Source organism: Rutidosis leptorrhynchoides, chromosome 3, assembly GCF_046630445.1.
Source record: "Rutidosis leptorrhynchoides isolate AG116_Rl617_1_P2 chromosome 3, CSIRO_AGI_Rlap_v1, whole genome shotgun sequence".
Lineage (NCBI taxonomy): Eukaryota > Viridiplantae > Streptophyta > Magnoliopsida > Asterales > Asteraceae > Rutidosis > Rutidosis leptorrhynchoides.
In genome coordinates this window covers 410,602,982-410,621,550 of record NC_092335.1, presented here as the reverse complement: position 1 = coordinate 410,621,550, position 18,569 = coordinate 410,602,982, and positions in this window count along the sequence as shown.

Here is an 18,569-nt window from a genome sequence, read left to right as displayed (position 1 = left end):
CCCCATCATTCCGGGACACCCTTCGGATATGATATAAATTTCGAAGTACTAAAGCATCCGGTACTTTGGATGGGGTTTGTTAGGCCCAATAGATCTATCTTTAGGATTCGCGTCAATTAGGGTGTCTGTTCCCTAATTCTTAGATTACCAGACTTAATAAAAAGGGGCATATTCGATTTCGATAATTCAACCATAGAATGTAGTTTCACGTACTTGTGTCTATTTTGTAAATCATTTATAAAACCTGCATGTATTCTCATCCCAAAAATATTAGATTTTAAAAGTGGGACTATAACTCACTTTCACAGATTTTTACTTCGTCGGGAAGTAAGACTTGGCCACTGTTGATTCACGAACCTATAACAATATATACATATATATTAAAGTATGTTCAAAATATATTTACAACACTTTTAATATATTTTGATGTTTTAAGTTTATTAAGTCAGCTGTCCTCGTTAGTAACCTATAACTAGTTGTCCACAGTTAGATGTACAGAAATAAATCGATAAATATTATCTTGAATCAATCCACGACCCAGTGTATACGTATCTCAGTATTGATCACAACTCAAACTATATATATTTTGGAATCAACCTCAACCCTGTATAGCTAACTCCAACATTCACATATAGAGTGTCTATGGTTGTTCCGAAATATATATAGATGTGTCGACATGATAGGTCGAAACATTGTATACGTGTCTATGGTATCTCAAGATTACATAATATACAATACAAGTTGATTAAGTTATGGTTGGAATAGATTTGTTACCAATTTTCACGTAGCTAAAATGAGAAAAATTATCCAATCTTGTTTTACCCATAACTTCTTCATTTTAAATCCGTTTTGAGTGAATCAAATTGCTATGATTTCATATTGAACTCTATTTTATGAATCTAAACAGAAAAAGTATAGGTTTATAGTCGGAAAAATAAGTTACAAGTCGTTTTTGTAAAGGTAGTCATTTCAGTCGAAAGAACGACGTCTAGATGACCATTTTAGAAAACATACTTCCACTTTGAGTTTAACCATAATTTTTGGATATAGTTTCATGTTCATAATAAAAATCATTTTCTCAGAATAACAACTTTTAAATCAAAGTTTATCATAGTTTTTAATTAACTAACCCAAAACAGCCCGCGGTGTTACTACGACGGCGTAAATCCGGTTTTACGGTGTTTTTCGTGTTTCCAGGTTTTAAATCATTAAGTTAGCATATCATATAGATATAGAACATGTGTTTAGTTGATTTTAAAAGTCAAGTTAGAAGGATTAACTTTTGTTTGCGAACAAGTTTAGAATTAACTAAACTATGTTCTAGTGATTACAAGTTTAAACCTTCGAATAAGATAGCTTTATATGTATGAATCGAATGATGTTATGAACATCATTACTACCTTAATTTCCTTGGATAAACCTACTGGAAAAGAGAAAAATGGATCTAGCTTCAATGAATCCTTGGATGGCTCGAAGTTCTTGAAGCAGAATCATGACACGAAAACAAGTTCAAGTAAGATCATCACTTGAAATAAGATTGTTATAGTTATAGAAATTGAACCAAAGTTTGAATATGATTATTACCTTGTATTAGAATGATAACCTACTGTAAGAAACAAAGATTTCTTGAGGTTGGATGATCACCTTACAAGATTGGAAGTGAGCTAGCAAACTTGAAAGTATTCTTGATTTTATGAAACTAGAACTTTTGGAATTTATGAAGAACACTTAGAACTTGAAGATAGAACTTGAGAGAGATCAATTAGATGAAGAAAATTGAAGAATGAAAGTGTTTGTAGGTGTTTTTGGTCGTTGGTGTATGGATTAGATATAAAGGATATGTAATTTTGTTTTCATGTAAATAAGTCATGAATGATTACTCATATTTTTGTAATTTTATGAGATATTTCATGCTAGTTGCCAAATGATGGTTCCCACATGTGTTAGGTGACTCACATGGGCTGCTAAGAGCTGATCATTGGAGTGTATATACCAATAGTACATACATCTAAAAGCTGTGTATTGTACGAGTACGAATACGGGTGCATACGAGTAGAATTGTTGATGAAACTGAACGAGGATGTAATTGTAAGCATTTTTGTTAAGTAGAAGTATTTTGATAAGTGTATTGAAGTCTTTCAAAAGTGTATAAATACATATTAAAACACTACATGTATATACATTTTAACTGAGTCGTTAAGTCATCGTTAGTCGTTACATGTAAGTGTTGTTTTGAAACCTTTAGGTTAACGATCTTGTTAAATGTTGTTAACCCAATGTTTATAATATCAAATGAGATTTTAAATTATTATATTATCATGATATTATCATGTATGAATATCTCTTAATATGATATATATACATTAAATGTCTTTACAACGATAATCGTTACATATATGTCTCGTTTAAAAATCATTAAGTTAGTAGTCTTGTTTTTACATATGTAGTTCATTGTTAATATACTTTATGATATGTTTTCTTATCATAGTATCATGTTAACTATATATATATATCCATATATATGTCATCATATAGTTTTTACAAGTTTTAACGTTCGTGAATCACCGATCAACTTGGGTGGTCAATTGTCTATATGAAACATATTTCAATTAATCAAGTCTTAACAAGTTTGATTGCTTAACATGTTGGAAACATTTAATCATGTAAATATCAATCTCAATTAATATATATAAACATGGAAAAGTTCGGGTCACTACAATTTAAGGGTCAATTGGGTTTAACTCTCCGGTTTGGAGTACCGTGAATAACCCCTCACGAGATGATGATCTCTATAGGGGTGGTTAAACATAGACCCACCATCGACGGGTTATCCGGTTGGCGATGGCTCGCGCGGGATATAGGGTTTATGTTCATAGAACCTTACTATATATCAAGAATATCTAGTGAGATGCTTTTAGGTCCAGTAGCGTGGGTAAGGCAGATCTATGCGCTATTGTTGATAGTGTGTGAGTGTGTGTAAAGTGAATTGTCTCTCTCTCCGTGTTGTTGACGAAGTCCGTTATTTATAGGGCAATCCTTCTTGTCTTTTATCGCCACATAATAAGGTTAAAAGGATCGTGGCCTGCCAATAGTACACCTTTGAGTGAGCTGACCCGACAAAAGTAAAAAGTGTTCTTGTCAGACTTGACCTCTTGTCTGCCAGGTGTCCTTTGCCAGGTACAGCATCGCCTGACATGTACACGTCACCAATGCACACGGATGGGATTAGCCCTATAGTTGTCACTTTAGCGCTTCCTGCCTAAGCGCACGTCTCTTACAACTCTTGTGGTGATGCTGTATGATGCGCTACACGAGCTAATTGGGTATGCGTATCCTTAAGTCCCCCCAGTTCAATGGTATGCGCAGGTACTACGCATGGCGTTGAACTCAACTTATGACCATCGCCTGCCTATTCTTCTCCAAGCACCTTCGCTTTCTTCTATTTTTATTTGAATAATGTTTTGTCCTGCTGCATTAGATGCAAGGTAATTTAGGTGACATTTGTCAGTTGTTGCTACAGTGATCATACTGTCATTTCTGCCACCTGGTTACCTCGTACTTCTTCCTTTTCAGCTTTTAACACGTGGCTCCATCTCCGCCGTTCATATTTTAACCGCCCTTTTCAACTTCTTTTGAGACCTCTTCCGTGTTTTTACTTCCCTATAAATACCTCATAACTACCTCTCTCATTTTTTACTCTTTTTGTGTTCTTCAATCCTGCGCAAATCTTCTCGACTTACTGCTTCTTCGATCTCGTCTTTAAGTTTTTTTAGGTTAGCGCGCGTTTAGTTTTTTACTTATGGTCTTTTGAATAATTTGTTAATAGATGGCATCTTCTTCTTCTACTGGCGATCCTCCAAACTTTAGAGTCATTAGGTCCATTATGACAACTGGTACCCCCCTTTGGCTGATTTGAATCCCATAGCGCCGCTTCCCAATCAGCGCGCAGATACCGTTATTGGCGGTAAGGTCACCGTGTATAGGCAAGTCATGGTGGAAGGGAATGTGCGCTATCCTTCTACTCCTTTTTTCATGGAGGTCCTTAACCACTTCAACATTGGTATTGGCCAGCTGCACCCGTATAGTGTGTGTCGCGTTACCCTTTTCAAGATGATTTGTCATCATTACTGGTTCTCCCCCTCGCTAGATCTATTTAAACACGTGTTCTCGTATCGCAGAAGCCAGCAGAGTTGGTATGCTTTTGATGACAGAATTAACTTTGTGAAGCACCTGAAAGCTGGGGTGTGCAAGAAATGGAAGAACTCATTCTTTTATATTGATGATAAATTTATTCCCCTTGCTTATAGAAATATTCGTGCGTGGCATACGGCCGAGAAAGATTCGCGAATAAATGTTAAACCCCCTCTCTCCCCAGTTGATGCGCGGAGGCTTGAGCACTTCTATAATCGCGAACTCCCCATTCGCCAATACAGCAGCGATATCTTGCGGATTGCTAACTTGTGTCCCTACCCACCTGCCCTGCTAGTTATCAAAGATGGAAATGATAATGGTAGGCGGAAGATGGGCATTAACTTTGTACTTGTCCTCTTTCCATTGCTTCCTTCTAACTTACCTTTTTTGAATTTGCAGAGATGCGTCTAGACAGGCTCCTTGTGTCTCGCGATATCACGGGAGTTTACATTGAGGTGCCCGAAACGGAGAATGAGGGCGAGCAAGGATTGAGATTACTAATTATGTTACTAATCGGTTATCCTTTTGCTTGTAGAGTCTTCGCTTGCAGTTTTATGGTATGAATGACCTTCTGTCAATACCAGAGAAGATGGCGACCTCCCAATTCAACTATCTAGAGAGTATCAAACTCCTCAACTACTTTACGCATCTGTCACCTGAAGCGGCATGGCGCTTCGATGTTCAAGTAACTATGTTGAACTTGATGCGTTCTCAGTTTTGCATACAGGGGGCAAGAACTCATTTGGATGCCGATGGCTCTTCTACATCGGGCGCATTGACTACTGATCAGGCCCACGACCGCATTGTGCATCTGAACTCACGGCTCGAGGAGGCAGAAAAAGTGCGCCAAAAGGCAACTACCGCATCGTCTGCCTTAGCTGCTGAGAAGGCGTCTTTGATTTCGATTTCTCAGGTTGAGGGGTTACTGCATTTATAATCATCATTCGACAATCATGAAAAGTCATGATGGTTGTACATTACTCAGGTGCGCACTGTTTTCAAGTTATAGAACTACTTTTCATGTAATGGCACAAAGATTTTCGCAGACAACAACTTGGAGACATGCAAACATAAAATAAATTAAACTGCGCATAAAGCGCTTAGGATCATTGTCATTATTACAAACTTCAAACATGTGCCAGGCATAATGCGCATTACGACAAACATCCAAACTTTCTAATACCATTAGTAACCGTATCCACCATGATCATAGCTGAAGCCACATGCTCTTTCCCTCAACTTCTCATCCTTGTACTCCTCGAACTCATAGTCCATGTCGGCAATTTCGTCTCCCTTATCATTTCCAGCTCCTGAAGATCTGGCCCCATCTTTCTTCGTCTTTGTCGCGGCTTGAATACTCCGGATCTGTGGATGCCAGTCAAATACTATTACAAATCAATGAATGCGCGAGTATGTGTGCAAGTGCACTCTAATATATGTCTTATGTTTCAGATTATGTAAGATTGTGCTCATTTTGATGCGGTAAGCACGTAGACTGGTTGCGCGTATATTGCATTCCATCCGGTTAAGTATGTAAGTACCGATTTCACCATTATGTGACCGCGCATGATCTGTAGTTTTAATTTTCAAAACAATTAGTTATATATGTTCACGTGTACCTGTTGAAGTCGATAGTCCTCCGTTGTTACTTTGGAGTTAAGCGTGGCTTTCCCTAGTGGGGTAGATAGCGTTATGATGCCTTGATAAAGGCAGGTGGTGATGGCAAAGTGTGATAACGTCGGTTGCCCAAGGATAGCGTCGCATTCTGATTCCGCGCGGATCACTTTAAGGTCAGCCACCAAAGTGTGCTCCCTTTCCCTGTCATGATCATCCCGCAGGGTCAACGCTGCTCCAAGTATCCCTTTTGACAAAGCGGGGTCCCCACTTATTCCTCTAAACTGTTGCTTCACCTCTCTTTTGTTGCATTTCATTTTGTAGGATAGGTCATCAAAGCAGTGGAAGAACATAATGTTGACGCAGCTACTAGTGTCGATGAGAATGTTGTTGATGTATTGGCCGCACTCAGGCAAGTAACCCTCTACAACTAGCGGGGCACATTTCCTTGCATATATAGGCTCATGCGCCTTGAGGGAGTCATATGGCAGCAACGGTTCTTTCTCGATCTCTTTCCTTTTCTCGCATGAAAAGACATAGATAACCTTGTCCTTCCCAGCTCCTTCATTCTCCTTCTTGTACCCACCTGATTCATCTTTCCCCGGCTTCAAGTGTTTCAGTTCTCCACGTTTGAGACAAACGACCACCTTATCAACCAATGCTTTGCAACGATTGGTCTCATGTCCGAAGTCGTCGTGAAAGTCGCGGAATTTAGACTTATCGCGCCGCGCAAATTCGGACATGCGTGCAGGTTTCTCAAACATTTTGGAGATGGGCTCCATTACGTATATCTCCTTTAAACACTTGGTAAGGCTTCTGATTAAGGCTTGCTTGTTTTCCCTTGTGTCATTATCTATATTTCGATGATGTTGCTGGTTGTTGTTCCCTTGATGGTTTCGTTGGTGCTTCCTATCGTTGTGATGATTGTTACCATGGTGGCGGTACGGGCTGGAGTCATGTTGGTTCCTTCCGAAACCGCCTGACTGACGTCCGCCCCTTGGCGAATCGTAGCCATCGCGCTGACCATTCCCTGAACCGCGGTAACCCGAGTACCTGGTAGTATCTTCTTCAGCGTGCATGTGCTGGTGCGCTTCCCTGATTGCTTTTGCTAGCATCTCTGGAGAGCGCTTCTGAAGCCTCTGCCACAATGTCAAGTGGCGTTCCCGGCAGATTCCATGTATGAAGTAAGATACCTTTAACGATTCAGCGCAGTTAGGAATTTTGGCTACTTCTTGGCAGTACCTATCGATGAAGTGTCCCAAGGACTCTCCTCGTTCATGCTTGATGTCATGACATTCAACATGCGTCCTTCGAGTTGCGCGTATGTTATGGAAGTTAAGCAGAAAACGTTTTCGAAGATCATCATAACAGCTTATAACGGGCGCTGGAAGGTTGTTGAACCATTGTCGAGCCACACCTTCAAGCAGCGGAGGGAACTCCATGCATTTCGTTTCATCTGCCCAACGTTGGTTTCACTCTATGACCTCGTACTTTTGCAAAAAGTCATCTGGGTCCAAGAATCCGTCGTAATACCCTAAGGTGAGCGGTATCACGGGCAGTCGCGTCGAGACGTGGTTTAATATGTGCGCTGCAAATTTTTCCCCACTGGGAGCGGTTTCAAAAGAGGGTTTGACAGGCACCCCTTTCATTCCCGCGTACAAGTATTTGATCACGAGTTCAGCCTTCCCAGGCTGCTCAAATCCGTGCAACATGTCATCCGGCGCAACATTCATTAAAGCATAGATCATGTTGGCTTGGTTAAGGGCGCGTTGTTCGTGCATTCGAGCTGGTGATTCGGTGGAGTCGCCTTTTTCCTGCGGACGAAGTTCCTTGTACAAAAGTAGTGGTGCTAGATCCATGAGTTGTTGGGGAGGCATCCCTTCACAGCGAGGGCGAGGGCCTTGTGCTTTGTGGGCCGTCGGGACTGCTAGTGTGACTTGGGCTACTGCGTGTGGCCTCAGCCGCTGGGTAGGCAGGGGTGAACCCCACGCTCGCGGTGTTCGAGGCTCAGGGTATCGGCCTGATTGCCTCAGGGGTCTTCAAGGGTGATGTGGGCGCACCAAGGGGAGGTATCTGGGCGCCCATTGGTGACGCATTGTCGGAGGTTCCTGCAGATCCTTTGGTTGCCAGCTTAGGTCCTGTGGGCGAGGTAGCTCGTGCTTGTGCAGGTTTAGGTACTTCTGGATTGCTAGTCATTTCAACACCTCCGACTGTATCAAAAAGAAATAAGCGAGTTGTTAGTGGACATGCAGAAAAAAGATCGAATCAAAATCTTTTAACTTGTGTGTCCCACGGATGGCGCCAAATGATCAAGCATAGATTAACCGGGTCTGGTTCGGTCCATGCTTGACATCAAAGAAGGGGGATTTAAGGGTCAATTGGGTTTAACTCTCTGGTCCGGAGTACCGTGAATAACCCCCCACGAGATGATGATCTCTGTAGGGGTGGCTAAACATAGACCCACCATCGACGAGTTATCCAGTTGGCGATGGCTCGCACTGGATATAGGGTTTATGTTCGTAGAACCTTACCTGTATATCAAGAATATCTAGTGATATGCTTTTAGGTCCGGTAGCGCGGGTAATGTAACAACCCTATTTTTCCGACTTATATTTTTGTGCTCTATACTTTCACGAATCTGCGTATATGTGCGCACTGAGCTAGTTTATGCTCTGGGATCTTTATTCATGATTAATTACTTTCGTTAGTATCTTGCAACGTGTTGTTAAGTGCGTAATCACTTAACTTGATCCTCGAATGCTTCTATGACCGTTAGTGTCACTTGACGTTTAGAATGAGCTATGTACTTTGTACACGTTACACTTTTGTCATAATTGGAATATTATGACTTAGTAAAGCTAATTGTTATTTTCTAATGAAAATTACTTGGCTTATTGGTTGCTTAATTACGCTTAGTAATTTACTAATGCACACTAGTTAGTCTTATTGGACTTTTTACCTTAATGGACTTAGACCCACCCTCCTCTAGTTAATAGACCATTAAATTAGCCCAACTTTAATGGATTTATGATCTATTAAGATGTAGGACAAAAACTCACTAATATGAGCCAACATACTAGCATTTTTGTTAGCCATTACTACACATGTTGCATGGGATCCCAACAACAAGCACCACCTTTGTACCACCATCATGCAAAAGTAAAAAGTTGTCCCCCCTTGTCCCCCATGATGCCTACTGTTTTGGAGACACCAACCACCACCTCCACCACTATAAATATCAAGCCTCATTCTTCATTTCACACTTCATATCATTCTCATTTTTACACACACTTGCTCTCTAATTTTCTCTCTAGTCTTTCTCACACTAAAATTGTAAGTTCTTGAATTTTCTTCTTCTTCTCTTTTTCTTCTTAATCACGACATCACCATCATCATGAGATCAAGCTTTTTAGCTTTTTGATCTTGTTATATCTTGTAGATTCAAACTTTGATTTGAATCCTTCAAGAACATGAAAGATTCAAGCTTTCTAGCTTTGGATCTTCATTACTTTGATGGATCTAAGCTTTATAGCTTAAGATCACTTTATTTTTGTTAAAAGATCAAAACTTGTGTTTATGATCTTCATGAAACTTGAAGATCTAGCTTTTTGCTTTAAAGATCTTCAAGAACATAAAAGATTCAAGCTTTCTAGCTTTGGATCTTCATTACTTTGTTGGATCTAAGTTTTGTAGCTTAAGCTCACTTTATTTTTGTTAAAAGATCAAAACTTGTGTTTATGATCTTCATGAAACTTGAAGATCTAGCTTTTTGCTTTAAAGATCTTCAAAGACATAAAAGATTCAAGCTTTCTAGCTTTGAAATCTCATAATTATTGTTAAGGGATCCAAGTTTTCTAGCTTAGAGTTTTATTACTTTGTTTGATCAAATTTATGTAACTTAAGGTCTTGCTTGTTTGATTGATACAAAGTTTGTAGCTTTAAATTTTGAAAAGAACTTGTATTTGTGTTGAGACTAAGAACATGATGTAACCTTGGTTCATCATCCATCTAAAACTCTTAAGTGAGTTGTATTTCTCCTTAGTCTTGACATGGTGTATTGATGGTTGAAACTTGGTCACAGTGATGCTAAAACATCAAAGAGTTGTACACTTGAAGCTTACACGCATCAAGGATGAGAACCGTGATGAGCATTAAACACCAAGAAACCCACCAGAGCACTTGTTTCTGTTTTTCAGGGTCTGATCAGACTCCTAGGGCTTCTGGAAAGTTGATTTCCAGATATTTTGGTTCGAGTAGATGACTTTTCATTTAAGACTCGCCTAAATCCAATATACGGTTTAGTATTTATAGCCTTCTGAAAATCACTACGCCTTTGTTACGACGTGCTGAAAATTCTGACCTACTCGCACTTGAACCGTTGCCACGGTCAAACGACATCGAGTTAGGATCTGAAAATTTGACAGCTGTAAGAGGACTCACATACGGAGCCTTGGCCACTGACCGTGCATCTTTTAAGTTTGTATAGAGGTCGTAGAAGCTGATTGAATTTAGCCTTTCGTTTAGAACTCTATTCTTGTTGAGAACTTACTTTATCTTTTACGAATGATGATGATGATGATGATACTTAAGACTTTACCTATTTACATTTAAAATTTTGGGGAAAATTTACTGACTTAGTAACCTTTGACTTTGGTTGAGGACCTTTCGGACCGACTTGCTACTTGCATACTTTTCATATCGACTTTTACCGCACATTCACTGTGAGTTATAGCTCCCTTATTACTTTAACTATTTTTGGGACTGAGAATACATGTGCTTTTTTATGTTTTACATACTAGACACGAGTACTTAAACTTTATATATGTGTGGGTGATATAACAGCACAAAGATTCCCCTTAGCACGGTAACGTTTAGTCGTTGGTTTTTGAACCGGTGAACGCGAATCTTAGATATGGATCCATAGGGTTTGATATCCCCACTCGGGCTAGTCGCGCTAGCATTTAACAGCTGTTTAATACTTCGTAAATTTACGCACTCGCCAAGTGTACTTTTAGGGGGTGATATTTATATTACTTTGTTAAGTTAGTTACCGGGTGCCCACGGACAAGCATATACTTTTCATACTGTTTTGAATACGAAATCTCGTAGTCTACATTATATCATTGTTTACAAAAACTATAGCTCACCAACATTCGTGTTGACATTTTAAAGCATGTTATTTCTCAGGTGCTTAGACGTTAATGCTTTTGATGTTAGACTTGCTGTTATAGACACGCTGCGTTAGACTTGTGCTGCATTGTTTAGAGATGTCTCAATCATGGAACATTTATTTTGTATTCACAACTTATGTTACATTTGAACAATGGTTTTGTAATGACCTTTGTGTCACGTACTTATGTTAATGCTTTCTATTCGTAGAAGCACATTATCTTTTGTAAAACATTTGACATTGGTAAAAACGTTATCTTTCCATGAATGTAAAACTGGTTTTTAAACAGCATATAGTGTTGTAACCGTGTAATGATCCTGTTGTTGATGATCCATACACATTGATTTTGTACGGGGAGTCACATTTGGTATCAGAGCGTTGGTTGTAGGGAATTAGGTTGCATTAGTGTGTCTTGACCGAGTCTAGTAGGATTCACTAATATGACTAATCTACAACTTGCTTGTTTACTTGTTTCTGCGAAACTGTTGCATGCTACTGTTATATATTACTACATGTTACTGCTTATTACTACTGCATGCTACTGGTTACCTGATACTACTGCATGACACTACTATCTTGTAACAACCCAACTTTTTCCGTTACTTTAGTTAACTGTCCGTTAGTTAGTTAACGGAACTCCGAAAAATGATAGAATAATTATTGTTAATAATTATTGAACTTACGAAAGAAATTTAATTTATTATTTACTTAATGAATTAAACACGGTGATTTTGTTTCAACGACTAGTTAACGTTCCGGAGATTCGGTACGGTTAATGGCACTCGAAACGAACCACGTGTAGTGACCCGAACTTTTCCATGTTTATATATATATTAAATGAAATTGTTATTTACATGATTAAGTGTTTCCAACATGTTAAGCAATCAAACTTGTTAAGACTTGACTAATTGAAATAGGTTTCATATAGACATTTGACCACCCAAGTTGACCGGTGATTCATGAACGTTAAAACTTTTAAAAACTATATGATGACATATATATGATTATATATATAGTTAACATGATATTATGATAAGTAAGTATCTCATTAGGTATTTTAATAATGAGTCATATACATAAAATTGAGTTTATTGAATTAAGAAACTCGAAACGATATATATAACGATTATCGTTATAACAACTTCTTACTAAATACATATGAATCATATTAAGATATTGATACACTATGTTTAATCATGATAAATGATAAGTAAACATGTCATTATGTATATTAACAATGAACTACATATGTAAAAACAAGACTACTAACTTAAGGATTTCGAAACGAGACATATATGTAATGATTATCGTTGTAACGACATTTAAATGCATATATATATATATATATATATATCATATTAAGATATATTAATATATCATAATATCATGATAATATAATAATTTAACATCTCATTAGATATAATAACATTGGGTTAACAACATTTAACAAGATCGTTAACTTAAAGGTTTCAAATCAACATTTACATGTAACGACTAACAATGAATTAACGACTTAGTTAAAATGTTTATACATGTAGTGTTTTAATATGTATTTATACACTTTTGAAAGACTTCAAGACACTTATCAAAATACTTCTACTTATCAAAAATGCTTACAATTACATCCTCGTTCAGTTTCATCAACAATTCTACTCGTATGCACCAGTATTCGTACTCGTACAATACACAGCTTTTAGATGTATGTACTATTGGTATATACACTCCAATGATCAGATTTTAACAGCCCATGTGAGTCACCTAATACATGTGGGAACCATCATTTGGCAACTAGCATGAAATATCTCATAAAATTACAAAAATATGAGTAATCATTCATGACTTATTTACATGTAAACAAAATTACACATCATTTATATCTAATCCATATACCAACGACCAAAAACACCTACAAACACTTTCATTCTTCAATTTTATTCATCTAATTGATCTCTCTCAAGTTCTATCTTCAAGTTCTAAGTGTTCTTCATAAATTCTACAAGTTCTAGTTTCATAAAATCAAGAATACTTCCAAGTTTGCTAGCTTACTTCCAATCTTGTAGAGTGATCATCCAACCTCAAGAAATCCTTCTTATTTACAGTAAGATATCTTTCTAATACAAGGTAATAGTCATATTCAAACTTTGATTCAATTTCTATAACTATAACAATCTTATTTCGAGTAAAAATCTTACTTGAACTTTTTCGTGTCATGATTCTGCTTCAAGAACTTTCAAGCCATCCAAGGATCCTTTGAAGCTAGATCCATTTTTCTCATTTCCAGTAGCTTTATCCAGAAAACTTGAGGTAGTAATGATGTTCATAACATCATTCGATTCATACATATAAAGCTATCTTATTCGAAGGTTTAAACTTGTAATCACTAGAACATAGTTTAGTTAATTCTAAACTTGTTCGCAAACAAAAGTTAATCCTTCTAACTTGACTTTTTAAAATCAACTAAACGCATGTTCTATATCTATATGATATGCTAACTTAATGATTTAAAACCTGGAAACACGAAAAACACCGTAAAACCCGATTTACGCCGTCGTAGTAACACCGCGGGCTGTTTTGGGTTAGTTAATTAAAAACTATCATAAAATTTGATTTAAAAGTTATAAGCTGGGAAAATGATTTTCCTTATAAACATGAAACTATATCTAAAAATCATGGTTAAACTCAAAGTGGAAGTATTTTTTTTCAAAATGGTAATCAAGACGTCGTTCTTTCGACTGAAATGACTACCTCTTACAAAAATGACTTGTAACTTAAATTTATAACTATAAACCTATACTTTTTCTATTTAGATTCATAAAATATAGTTCAATATGAAACCATAGCAATTTGATTCACTCAAAACGGATTTAAAACGAAGAAGTTATGGATAAAACAAGATTGGATAATTTTTCTTGTTGTAGCTACGTGAAAATTAGTAACAAATCTATATTAATCATATCCTAGATAACTTAAATTGTATTATACATGTATTCTAATATATTATGTAATCTTGGGATACCATAGACACGTATACAAATGTTTTGACATATCATATCGACCCATGTATATATATTATTTGGAACAACCATAGATACTCTATATGCAGTAATGTGGGAGTTAGCTATACAGGGTTGAGGTTGATTCCAAAAATATACATACTTTGAGTTGTGATCTAGCCTGAGACGTGTATACACTGGGTCGTGGATTGATTCAAGATAATATTTATCAATTTTTTTTTGTACATCTAACTTTGGACAACTAGTTGTAGGTTACTAACGAGGACAGCTGACTTAATAAACTTAAAACATCAAAATGTATTAAAAGTATTGTAAATATATTTTGAACATACTTTGATATATATGTACATATTTGTTATAGGTTCGTGAATCGACCAGTGGCCAAGTCTTACTTCTCGACGAAGTAAAAATCTGTGAAAGTGAGTTATAGTCCCACTTTTAAAATCTAATATTTTTGGGATGAGAATACATGCAGGTTTTATAAATGATTTACAAAATAGACACAAGTACGTGAAACTACATTCTATGGTTGAATTATCAAAATCGAATATGCCCCTTTTTATTAAGTCTAGTAATCTAAGAATTAGGGAACAGACACCCTAATTGACGCGAATCCTAAATATAGATCTATTGGGCCTAACAAACCCCATCCAAAGTACCGGATGCTTTAGTACTTCGAAATTTATATCATATCCGAAGGGTGTCCCGAAATGATGGGGATATTCTTATATATGCATCTTGTTAATGTCGGTTACCAGGTGTTCATCATATGAATGATTTTTATCTCTATGTATGGGATGTGTATTGAAATATGAAATCTTGTGGTCTATTGTTACGATTTGATATATATAGGTTAAACCTATAACTCACCAACATTTTTTGTTGACGTTTGTAACGACCCGGATTTTTCCGATCATTTTATACTTATGAGATTAATATTTACATAAAATAAACCTTACCAACATGATAAGCAATCCAAACTGTTGAGACTTATGTTTTTGAAAAGAGTTTCACACAACGTTTGACCGTCCAATTTGACCGATGATATCACGAACTATATAACACACGATAATTATACGATTATGTATATGTACATATCTATACATATTTAACATGATTTAAGGATGGTTTAACATTTCATTGTGAACTAACAACAATGAGATATAAGTATACTTTGAGACCACTAACTTAAGTTATCAAAACGATAACTATATGTAACATTCTTTGACATATATACTTACAATATATAATGTGTTGGTGATCTATGTCACCAATATGATTTAAATGTAATGGGATTAATTTGTAACCAAAATAATCTTGATAAATATCGAACAAGTTTGGAGAAGTGTGGAGTGCACACTTGTTTGAACTTATCTTGATTATGATGGGGGTTCGGGGGCAGCGCCCCCGATAAGCGGGGTCCAAGGGGTGGCAACCCCTGGCGAGGTCCAAGGGGCAGAGCCTCTTTTACAGTTATAAACTCGTCCATATTTGAATTCTCGTTCTGATTTCTACAAGTATATCTAGGGTATATGTAACCGTATCATACCCAGCTTCTATACGTATTTACTATTGGTATATACCAACAATAAACTTCAATGATCAGCCACTAGACATGATGTTACATGTGGGAACCAGCCATTTAACCTCATGTGTGACTTTTGTGCAAGAAAACAAACTAAATCTCCTATATATCCATCCCATAATCGTGCTATTTTGCACACACACACATACAATTTCATTTCCAATTTTCTTTCAAGTTAATTCACTCCCTAATCTCTCTTCATTTACCTACTCAAGAACGTATCAATATAGTCATCCGATTTCAAGGAGATTACTTCCAATCTTTCAATCCCACTCCACCACTCTTTTGATTCCAAGATTTTTCTTACCTTTTCCAGTAACTTTATCCAAGTAACTTGAGGTAGTAACCTTATTCATAACCTTATTCGATTCATATTTATATAGCTATCTTATTTTGTGTTATAAAATTTTAACAACAAGAACATAGTTTGAGTGATTTCAAACTTGTTCGCAAACTAAATAGATCCTTCTAATTTGATTTTTAAAAACACTTCAAGACCTGTAATATATCATATTATGAAAAAATCGGATTAATCATATCTTGGCTAATTAACATAATATTTAATATATATTTACTTATGATTTTATTTTATATATTTCAGGACCACCCGTAAACAACACGAGAAGATTAATCATAAGACCTCATGATTGTACGCAACACGTCATTTGACAACACGGTACTTTATGTACGCAACACGTCATTTGACAACATGGTACCATGGGTCAAGATTAATTCTGATCAACACGAATACGATGGGGTCTTTATTTATTTTATTTAAGCAACTAATTGTGGACCACTAACATCGGACTGCTAACTACGGACTTAGAAAATATTAAAAGTATTAAAAGTATATATATATATATATATATATATATATATATATATATATATATATATATATATATATATATATATATATATATATATATATATATATATATATATATATATATGTAACGATTACTTGAAAAGAAAATATGTTGATATATTATATATATGGTTAGGTTCGTGATATCTATCGGAGACCAAGTCGAGTTAAATACCTTCAAGACAAAAGTGAGTATATAGTCCCACTTTTAAACTCTAAATATTTCGGGATGAGAATACATGCATTTTATGATTTACGTTATGGACACAAGTGATTAAAAATATATATTCTACATTGAGTTGTACCACTGGCATACTTCCCTGTAACTTGGTAACTACTATTTACATGAGGTATTGTAAACGCGAATCCTGTTGATAGATCTATCGGGCCTGACAACCCCAACCAGACTGGACGACCAGTATTCAACGGTTGCACAGTACTTCATTTCGGTGACTACACTTGGTACGGTGTAGTAAGATTTCATAATAAAGGGAATATGCGACGTTGATTAAATGTTAAGTATGGTTATCAAGTGCTCAACAACTTAGAATATTTTTATTAAAACGTTTATGTATGAAATCTTGTGGTCTATATTCATAACGCTGCCGGCATTAAACCTATATCTCACCAACTTTATGTTGACGTTTTAAGCATGTTTATTCTCAGGTGATAACTAAAAGCTTCCGCTGCAACATGTTGAATTTAAGCAAGATCTTGAGTATGCATATTTGTGTCAAAAATAAAACTGCATATCGGAGGATTTGTAATGTAAAATATGTTGGAGGTCGTATTGTTATTATCACATGTAAAGTTTGTAAGTCTAAGATTATCGCTAAACAATAATCATTATTAAGTTGTTTAAACCTTGTATTTGTAATAAAAGCTATGGTTTGTATTGTAAAAACGAATGCAGTTTTTGAAAAATGTCGCATATAGAGGTCAATACCTCGTGATGAAATCATATGTTATTGTATTCGTCCTTATGGTTAAGGTCGGGTTATGACATGTGGTATCAGAGCGTTGGTCTTAGAGAACCAGAGAATTTGCATTAGTGTGTCTTATCGAGTTTGTTAGGATGCATTAGTGAGTCTGGACTTTGACCGTGTTTGATTTCGAAAACTATTGCTTATCCTTGTTGGTTAAAAATTAATATGTAAATATTATGTGGTATTAATGTGCTAGTTGTTATGTGATAGATGTCTGGCTTAGAACTTATTATCACATTCAGCGACTCCGAACCAGACTCTTCAGATGGTGTTCCAGTCATTAATCTATCTGATGATGAAAACGATACTTTTGGGGAAGACTCACAAGTTCCAGATGAATCAATTGAAGAGGAACCAGAAAGTGATCCTGAGGAGGAAGAAATACAGGAAATTACGAAAGACAAGTTCGAACGAGGAAAGAAACGAAAGGCTACTGAAATGGAAAATCTAAATCCCGAGTCTAGAGAGGATGTTGTGGCACCAACTCCACCAGATACTTCCACACCTATTCCCGCTATTCCTATTAGTTCTATCCCGACATCCAGTTCTTCGGTTCCTCAGCCAAAACGCAGGGAGACAACCAGGATAACCTTTAAGCGATTTCTTTGAACACAAACGCTTTGGGTTAAATGATGCGCTGTTATTTTAAACCAGGGGATCATATAATGTTTTGTATAATATTACTAGTGTGGTTTGCTTAATGTTTGATGTAAGATAAGCATATGTAAAATAGTGAAGTGTGAAATGCAATAATTTCCATGGTTAAGTATTATTTGGGTGGTAGTAACTGATTTTCGTACTAAGCTATTAAGTATGAACTTTAACGGGTAGGTACTACCCTAGATATAATTATAAAACGCTAATAAGAAGAAAAGGCTTTTATAATAATAACTGGTTCATATTAGTAATAAGCTACGATGTACTGTAAATACATACTACATCTATAATATTCCATGTGAATAATTATTTTTTTCATTCTTGTTGAAGATTATGGCGCGATTGAATCGAATGACGGAACAAGAAATCCAGGAACTCATCAATCAGCGAGTGAACGACAGAATGTTATGGGTCGAGGCTGCAAGAGGTGCTGCAGTTAACACAAATCCTCGTGTGGGGTGCACTTACAAAACTTTTCAAGGTT